Source organism: Dermacentor andersoni, chromosome 1 (assembly GCF_023375885.2).
Source record: "Dermacentor andersoni chromosome 1, qqDerAnde1_hic_scaffold, whole genome shotgun sequence".
In the NCBI taxonomy this organism is placed as follows: Eukaryota; Metazoa; Arthropoda; class Arachnida; order Ixodida; family Ixodidae; genus Dermacentor; species Dermacentor andersoni.
In genome coordinates this window covers 75,576,966-75,585,478 of record NC_092814.1, presented here as the reverse complement: position 1 = coordinate 75,585,478, position 8,513 = coordinate 75,576,966, and positions in this window count along the sequence as shown.

The following is an 8,513-nucleotide window of genomic DNA, read 5'->3' as shown; positions in this document are numbered from 1 at the left end:
GCTGGCGAGAACCCCGTAGCCTCATGTGAAACTGTTCGCAAAGCAAACAAAGTTGCCGGCAGACAGTTCTCCCAGTCCTCCTTGTGCTCGTAACAGAGCGCACGCAAAACTCGCTTAAGCACTGAATGCCACCTCTCTACACTGTTTGACTGAGGGTGATAGACAGATCAAAAATAACGTACAGCGCGAAGGACAAGGACTGCGAAGACGACATACACAGCGCTGACTAATAACTTCACCAGAATCTCTAACGAGAAAAGGATCGTCAATGATTAGAAGGTTTAGTTTATCTTGCAAAAACAAGCCAACAGCTTTCTGCCAAGTCGCAGCTTCAGTTACGATAACCCGCAGAGGACAGTCATAGAACTGTGTATTAACTTTACCCCGCACTTTTGCAAGAATGTGGAAGTCAGTGCGCTGGTGAATACTGACCCTTGATCCGCCTGAATTTCGGCTGGAAACCCAACTCGGGTAAACACTGTCAAGAGCGCGTCTACTACTTCGGTGGAGCTGAGCTCTTTCAGAGGGATTGCTTCTGGAAACTTTGTAGCCGGACAGATCATGGTAAACAAGTACCTGTAACCCGATTTTGCTTTTGTTAGAGGCCCTACCGTGTTTATCACAAGTCGTCTGAAAGGTTATGTTATTAAGGGCACTACATTTAGTGGAGCTTTCCATGCCTCTCCTGGTTTACCCGAGCGCTGGCAGGCGTCGCATGATCTTACAAAGTTTTCTACGTCTTTGAAACAGCCAGGCCAGTAGTACTCCATAACCAATCTTTCCTTTGATTTATTTATGCCTAGGTGGCCGGTCCACCCATTTCCATGACAGAGACTGAAAAGGTCCTCCCTGTACTTAGTAGGTACGACTAACTGATCTAAAATCCTACCCTTTCGATCTCTGTAGTGCCGATACAACAATCCTCCTCTCTCATGTATCGTCACGTTGCGCCTAGCAATGCCTTCTTTAGCTGTGTGATGTAATTTAGCTAAGCTCTCATCATTCTTTTGCTCGGCTGCCATTGACTCTCTGTCCACACGTAAGAGCTGATCAAAGTTCTTTGAGGCCCGTGTCTCGCTTGCGATTGCGTCAGCTTGCTCTTTCTGCAGGCTTGAACTTTGACACTCTAGTGATACGCTCTCATTGAGCTGGTCAGCTGGTAGGCGCTCCTCAACTGTTTTTTTTTTTTTGTCCCTCGGGCCTAGCTCGGAGTCGGGTATTAAAGTTATCCCTTTTTCTGCTTTCGCTGGAGCAGCTTGTGCATTTTCAGCCGAAAGCGACGCGATTTCACGAGCTTGGCCTTGCGTCAATGCCTGTACTACGCCCTCTCCCAGTTTAAGCCGTTTTTCACGCAGTAACCGATTTGAACGATTCGAAAAAATATAGGGGTACTGCAGTGACAAAATTTTGGAAACTGCAGCCTCGGTCACTAGCTCCCCGAATGGTCCACTGATTTTGACTTTGGCCATTGGCAGACACATGCTGTGTTCTTCTACAACCTATTTGATCCATGCTACTTCTCCGGTGAAGTCATCTACCGTCACGTAAGACGGATGGACAATGTTCATCGTGGCGGCACTGCCTCTTAGCACCCGGCATGGTTTACCATTAACTTGCAGGTCGTGAAGATATGGGTTTAAAAGTTACATATTCTCGTCTTTTTCCTCCACGTAGGAGAAAACTACGCTAGGCTTCCCGCAGTTTACAGCTATATGTCCCAGTTTGTGGCATTTATAACAGTGGATTGGTCTGAATGATTCAAATTTTCTTTTCTGCTCTTTTGGTATTGTTTCCCCGTTTGATTTCTCCTCGTTCTTTTCTCAGGGCTTTCCCTCCACGTCTACAGGCTCCCATCGTCTAGTCTGCGAACCCTTTTTGAACGGAAATGGTTTCCGCGGTCCATTTCAACCGTCCCAATTTCCGTCCTCGGCGTTCAACCTTCTACGCGTTGCGTACTCTTCGGCTAATTCAGCCGCCCTTTCCACAGTGTTTACATTGCCTCTGCCTTGCAACCGCAGTTTCACAGCTTGGGGGATGCTTTTGTAAACCTGCTCTAGACACATGCATTCAATGATCATGTCTCTGCTGTCGTACGCTTCCGCGCTTTTCAGCCACTCGACTAGGTTGGCCTTCAAGCCATATGCAAACTCCGGATACCCCTCGCTATCTTTCTTGCCTGTGCTCCTAAAACTTTGCCAGAAAGCTTCGGCTGAAAGGCGGTATTTCTTCAGGAGACTAGCCTTAACTTTTGCATAATCATATGAATCCTGTGCACTCAGTCTGGCGATTACTTCCGCCGCCTCACACGGCAATATAGACAGCAACTGCTGTGGCCATGTACTCGGACCAAAGTTCATCTTCTCGCAAGTCCTTTCAAAATTGCATAGGAACAAGCCTATGTCGGTCCCGACCTCAAATGGCTTTAATAGCCTATCCATGCGGTATGATTCTGCCTCACTTGATCGTCCCAGAGCCCCTTCACTCCCTTGAGACAACTCCAAACGTTTGCTTTCAAGTTCAAGTTGCATTTTTTAACTCGCTATCTTTATCGCGTTCCTCTCTCTCTTGTGTTTCTCCGTCCCGTTCTTCTCTTTCTCTTTCCCGTTTCTCTCTCTTTTTTAGAAGTTCCAATCCCATTTCAATTTCTTCCTCACTGGCCTGTTCGGAAATTAGCTCCAATATTTCCGATTTTAGCATTTCCTTGTGTACATCTAGGCCCAGTTCCTCACCAACAATCAACAATTCGTCTCTCAGCAGTGTCCTTAACTCCATGATTGCTGCTTTACTGCTTTGGTCCTGCTCGCTAAATCTACCTAGGAAAACACAACCTAGCTAACAATCAACAATCTAGCTTCCCTACAGTTCTAAACAGAACAACCACAAAATGAAGCCTAGAGAGTCAAAGCAAGAACCAAGCACTCACCGCAAACACAGCACCATGTCGCAAAGTCCATCTCACCGCTGTCAGCCAGTTGTTAGGATTGGGGGCTCAATCCCATCGCTCGTAATCAGTTGTCAAGATTGGAGTCGAGCATGAATTAGAAGGTAGCTGGCCCATGCCGTCGTCCAACTTGTCCACGCTGAGGACGTTGATGAAGGGAAAGACTGCTTCTCATCGAGAACGAGGAATATGGGTTTATTTACAGTATCCACGTAAGGATGTTGCAGTTCATCAGTCTAGCATGACTGCGAGAGAAAGTGCACTGAGCCGCCGCACAACAGCGGTTTATAAACACTCGGTCCTGCCTCGATCCCAAGGTGAGGCAAACGGCCGACCAGTCATCGTAAACGAGTCGCCTCTCTGCGGGACGGCTTACACACACACACTCACACACACACACTTTCTTGCGCGAGGTTCACGGTCCCCAACCGAGGTCAGACGGACTTCGTAGAACTCGGGGCTTGTGTCAGGAAAAGTGCCTTTTATTCCCCGAGCTGACCACCGCAGCGCGGCCGGGTGCCCATTGTCTTGCGTCTTGGACGGCGCATGGGAAGGGGTCTCGAACTACGTTCCTTCGGGGACTCCCTCGTTCACAGCAGACCAGGTTGGCGGTGGCGGGTTCAGGCACAAAGCCTGCTTTGTCGCACTCATCTTGGCTCCAGTGACGGAGAGTTGAGGACGTGCTTCTTGTTCTTCACACACAGTCGACTTAGTGACGCCATGGCTAGAAGTTTGCGGTGGCGTTGCAGGAAAGTTGCCGCCGCTGTCGCAACTGGCTGGCAAAACTTGCACTTCAGCTGGCCTTTCTTAACAGTACATACTCACACAAAGCTTCGCTGTATATAGATTCCAACTCGTTTAATGTGCTGCACTGATTGATTGATTGATTGATTGATTGATTGATTGATTGATCTTTGTGTATAAAAGCCCTTTAGCAGGGCCATCGCAGAAGTGAGTAGAGAGAGACAGAAGAAAGGGAAAGGGCTGGGAGGTTAACCAGATGGGCAGATCCGGTTTGCTATCCTACGCTGGGGAGAGAGGGGAGGGGGAGCTAAAGTGATAGCAAACAGAGATAACGAAAGAAAGGAGCATATACATACAATCGCAGTCAAATACTGTCGCCGTAAACCGTCACCGCACAGCACAGTAGCACTTGCAGCACTATAAACAGCTGTTCAGGCTACAGCCGCTTCTCCAATTCTGTTGCCCTTAAAAAGTGCAACAGTGCCCTCGTCGCCCTCCGCTGCGATGCTTTTGTGATTTCGGCATTCTAAAATAAGTTCCTCTGTTAGAGGTCATTCGTCGAATCGCGCTATCGCGATTTCGAGCGACCGTCTTTGTGTATCGCCTCGCTACCACAGTCATCACACGAGGCGTCGTCGGCCCATCCGATACGGAATGCAAAGGACTTAGTGAAGGCTGCCCCTAGCCATATTCCTCAAAGCAGGGTAGCTTCGCGATGGCAGAGGCCAGCTTGAATGCAAAAACGTAGAGGAGTCTAGGTTGTGCAGCCGGTTGTTTCGAAAACTTCCTGTGGTCCACAAGGAACACGTGATAGCACGGGTGAGCAGTGGAAGTTTTCTAGCGGCATCTGTCCTTGATAACGGTATCTGCTCCTCTTCGTCGCCTTGAAGAGCCAACCGAGCAGCGTTATCAGCGTGTTCGTTCCCTATGGCACCGCAGTGACTTGAAAGCCGCTGAAATGTCACGTGGTGTCCTTTCTCAGTCAAGGTATGGATTGCGTTTCTAATTTAGAATACCAGTTGTTCGTGTGGTCCACGCCGCAGGGCTGATAGCAAAGACTACGGTGCTGCCTTCGAGTCACTGAATATTGACCATCTTCGACGTTGTTCTGGGATGACAAGACGAAGTGCAGCGCGAAGAGCTGCAAGTTCCGCAGCCGTCAGTGTCGTTGGGTGACACGTCTTGAAACGGATGGTGGTGGCTTTCGTTGGGAGAACCACGGCTCCAGAGGAACAGAAGTGAGTAAATAGCTAAATAAAGTGAGTAAATAGCTAAAAAAGAAAGGTCGTACGAAATAAACACGTACAGTCGAAGGTACAAATAAAGAAGAACGCTCTCAGGAGGAAAATATTGGCAGCGCATCTATCCGTTGGAGATGGGCAATGTGAATCCGATTCGAAATCTTTCCCATCATCATCATCATCATCATCATCATCATCATCATAGTTACGCCCACTGCAGGGCAAAGGCCTCTCCCATACTTCTCCAACTACCCCGGTCATGTACTAATTGTGGCCATGTTGTCCCTGCAAACGTCTTAATGTCATCCGCCCACCTAACTTTCTGCCGCCCCCTACTACGCTTCCCTTCCCTTGGAATCCAGTCCGTAACCCTTAATGACCATCGGTTATCTTCCCTCCTCATTACATGTACGGCCCATGCCCATTTCTTTTTCTTGATTTCAACTAAGATGTTATTTACCCGCGTTTGTTCCCTCACCCAATCTGCTCTTTTCTTATCCCTTAACGTTACACCTATCATTCTTCTTTCCATGGCTCGTTGCGTCGTCCTCAATTTCAGCAGAACCCTTTTCGTAAGCCTCCAGGTTTCTGCCCCGTAGGTGAGTACTGGTAAGACACAGCTGTTATACACTTTCCTCTTGAGGGATAGTGGCAACCTGCTGTTCATGATTTGAGAATGCCTGCCAAACGCACCCCAGCCCATTCTTATTCTTCTGGTTATTTCAGTCTCATGATCCGGATCCGTGGTCACTACCTGCCCTAAGTAGATGTATTCCCTTACCACTTCCAGTGCCTCGCTGCCTATCGTAAACTGCTGTTCTCTTCCGAGACTGTTAAACATTACTTTAGTTTTCTGTAGATTAATTTTCAGACCCACCCTTCTGCTTTGCCTCTCCAGGTCAGTGAGCATGCATTGCAATTGGTCTCCTGAGTTACTAAGCAAGGCAATATCATCAGCGAATCGCAAGTTGCTAAGGTATTCTCCATCAACTTTTATCCCCAATTCTTCCCACTCCAGGTCTCTGAATACCTCCTGTAAACATGCTGTGAATAGCATTGGAGATATCGTATCTCCCTGTCTGACGCCTTTCTTTATTGGGATTTTGTTGCTTTCTTTGTGGAGGATTACGGTGGCTGTGGAACCGCTATAGATAGCTTCCAGTATCTTTACATATGACTCATCTACACCCTGATTCCGTAGTGCTTTCATGACTGCTGAGGTTTCGACTGAATCAAATGCTTTTTCGTAATCAATCAAGGCCATATATAAGGGTTGGTTATATTCCGCACATTTCTCTATCACCTGATTGATAGTGTGAATATGGTCTATTGTTGAGTTGCCTTTACGGAATCCTGCCTGGTTCTTTGGTTGACAGAAGTCTAAGGTATTCCTGATTCTATTTGCGATTACCTTAGTAAATAATTTGTAGGCAACGGACAGTAAGCGGATCGGTCTATAATTTTTCAAGTCTTTGGCGTCCCCTTTCTTATGGATTAGGATTATGTTAGCGTTCTTCCAAGATTCCGGTACGTTCGAGGTCATGAGGCATTGTGTATATAGGGCGGCCAACCTTTCTAGGACAGTGTTCCCACCATCCTTCAACAAATCTGCTGTTACCTGATCCTCCCCAGCTGCCTTCCCCCTTTGCATAGCTCCCAAGGCGTTCTTTACCTCTTCCGGTGTTACTTGTGGGATTTCAAGTTCCTCTAGACTATTCCCTCTCACCTTATCGTCGTGGGTGTTACTGGTACTGTATAAATCTCTATACAACTCTTCAGCCACTTGAACTATCTCATCCATATTAGTAACGATATTGCCGGCTTTGTCTCTTAACGCACACATCTGATTCTTGCCTATTCCTAGTTTCTTCTTTACTGCTTTTAGGCTTCCTCCGTTCCTGAGAGCCTGTTCAATTCTATCCATATTATACTTCCTTATGTCAGCTGTCTTACGCTTGTTGATTAACTTAGAAAGTTCTGCCAGTTCTATTCTAGCTGTAGGGTTAGAGGCTTTGATACATTGGCGTTTCTTGATCAGATCTTTCGTCTCCTGCGATAGCTTACTGGTTTCCTGTTTAACGGCGTTACCACCGACTTCTATTGCGCACGCCTTAATGATGCTATGGTGGGTGTGTAATTTGTGATGATATGTTTTGTATGTTATGATGAATATTATAACGACTATTGCATCCCCAAGCTATATTCCCATGACATCCGTGAATCACGAAACCTTATAACCTCGTCAGCAGACACGCGAAGAGGCGATATCGCGGCCAACCACAAGGCCAAATGATATACGACGATACAGTACATCTCATTGTGATCACTGCATCCCAGCTTAAGCTCGTTAGCAGCCCACGCTGTCCCTAGTATCCTGGCTGCAACTTTCTTGCGATGACTACCCATCCAGCAGCCCTGATCGACGTGGATCGAGGTATCTTTTGAAGATGGGGCGTTTTAACTTCAATATAATTGAAGACTACATACATCTTGCGTCCCCTTGCTACATGTGTATTCTCGGAGATTGATCAGAAACAGGCACGTATCAAGCATTACACACGCATTGACGAAGTGGTCTGTTCGGGCACATACCCTGTGGATCAAGTTGTCTGCTCGGCAAGACAGCGCTGCAGCCAGCCCATGCCTAGTGGCCCAAGCTAGTTGACAACTTAGGTCACTGGGTATATGAAAGAGCTCGTATAGATACCACAAACTGGGTGAAGTCCCAAAGAATGCTAATCGCATTAAAAATTATTGCACGGTTAACATGCTGGTGTTTCCAGGCATTCGATTCAACAATTTTATTGCCGTGGGACGAAACTGTACCCAAATAAGTCTATCAGGGGATGAAAGACCGCTATGTTTAATTCGTGACTCCTCCTGATCGATGAAAATCAACATGTGCCTCATCCCAGCTAATATCATGACCCGCAATATCACGTGATTGAGAAAGAAAGCAATCGAGCCATGCGTCTACATCTAGAGTCGCTTCACATCCGAACTATGGCGGACTCTTGCAACCGAAACGATGGGAACTTGCCCCCCTGTAAATGCTAGGTGCCTCTGTCATGTTATGCGGCATGTTTGAACAACTGTTTTATCGCCTTTAGCCTTGTCTTGAAGAAGGCTGTCATGTGGGAGGTAATACGATAACTCTACCAAAATCAGTTGATAGTAGCGTTCCGTTGTTGCCCGTCTTCTTCTTTGTGGTGTCCAATCCGCGCAAAACATGTTTATTTCTTAAGATCACCAACTAGCCCAAGGCCACGTCGTTTTGTGACTACATCATACCTTCTATTTCATCAGAAAGGTAATCAGGATGTGGCAGTTATTTGCGGAGAGGAGGGCGCTGTAGGATTTAGGTTCAGGGGAATGAAATCAGGCCTTAGGGTGCTTATAGACACCTGTGATCGGAAGGTAATAGTGCAGGAAAAAGAAAAATCGAAGGTTAAAGAATACAAATACCTAGGTATATGGATTGAAGAGGGGAATAATTACATGAAAAATCATCAACTAGTAGTGAAAACAAAAGGCAAGATAAGCGTTGCCATAATCGAAACGTAGGGAATACGAAGAAACTCGGTGTT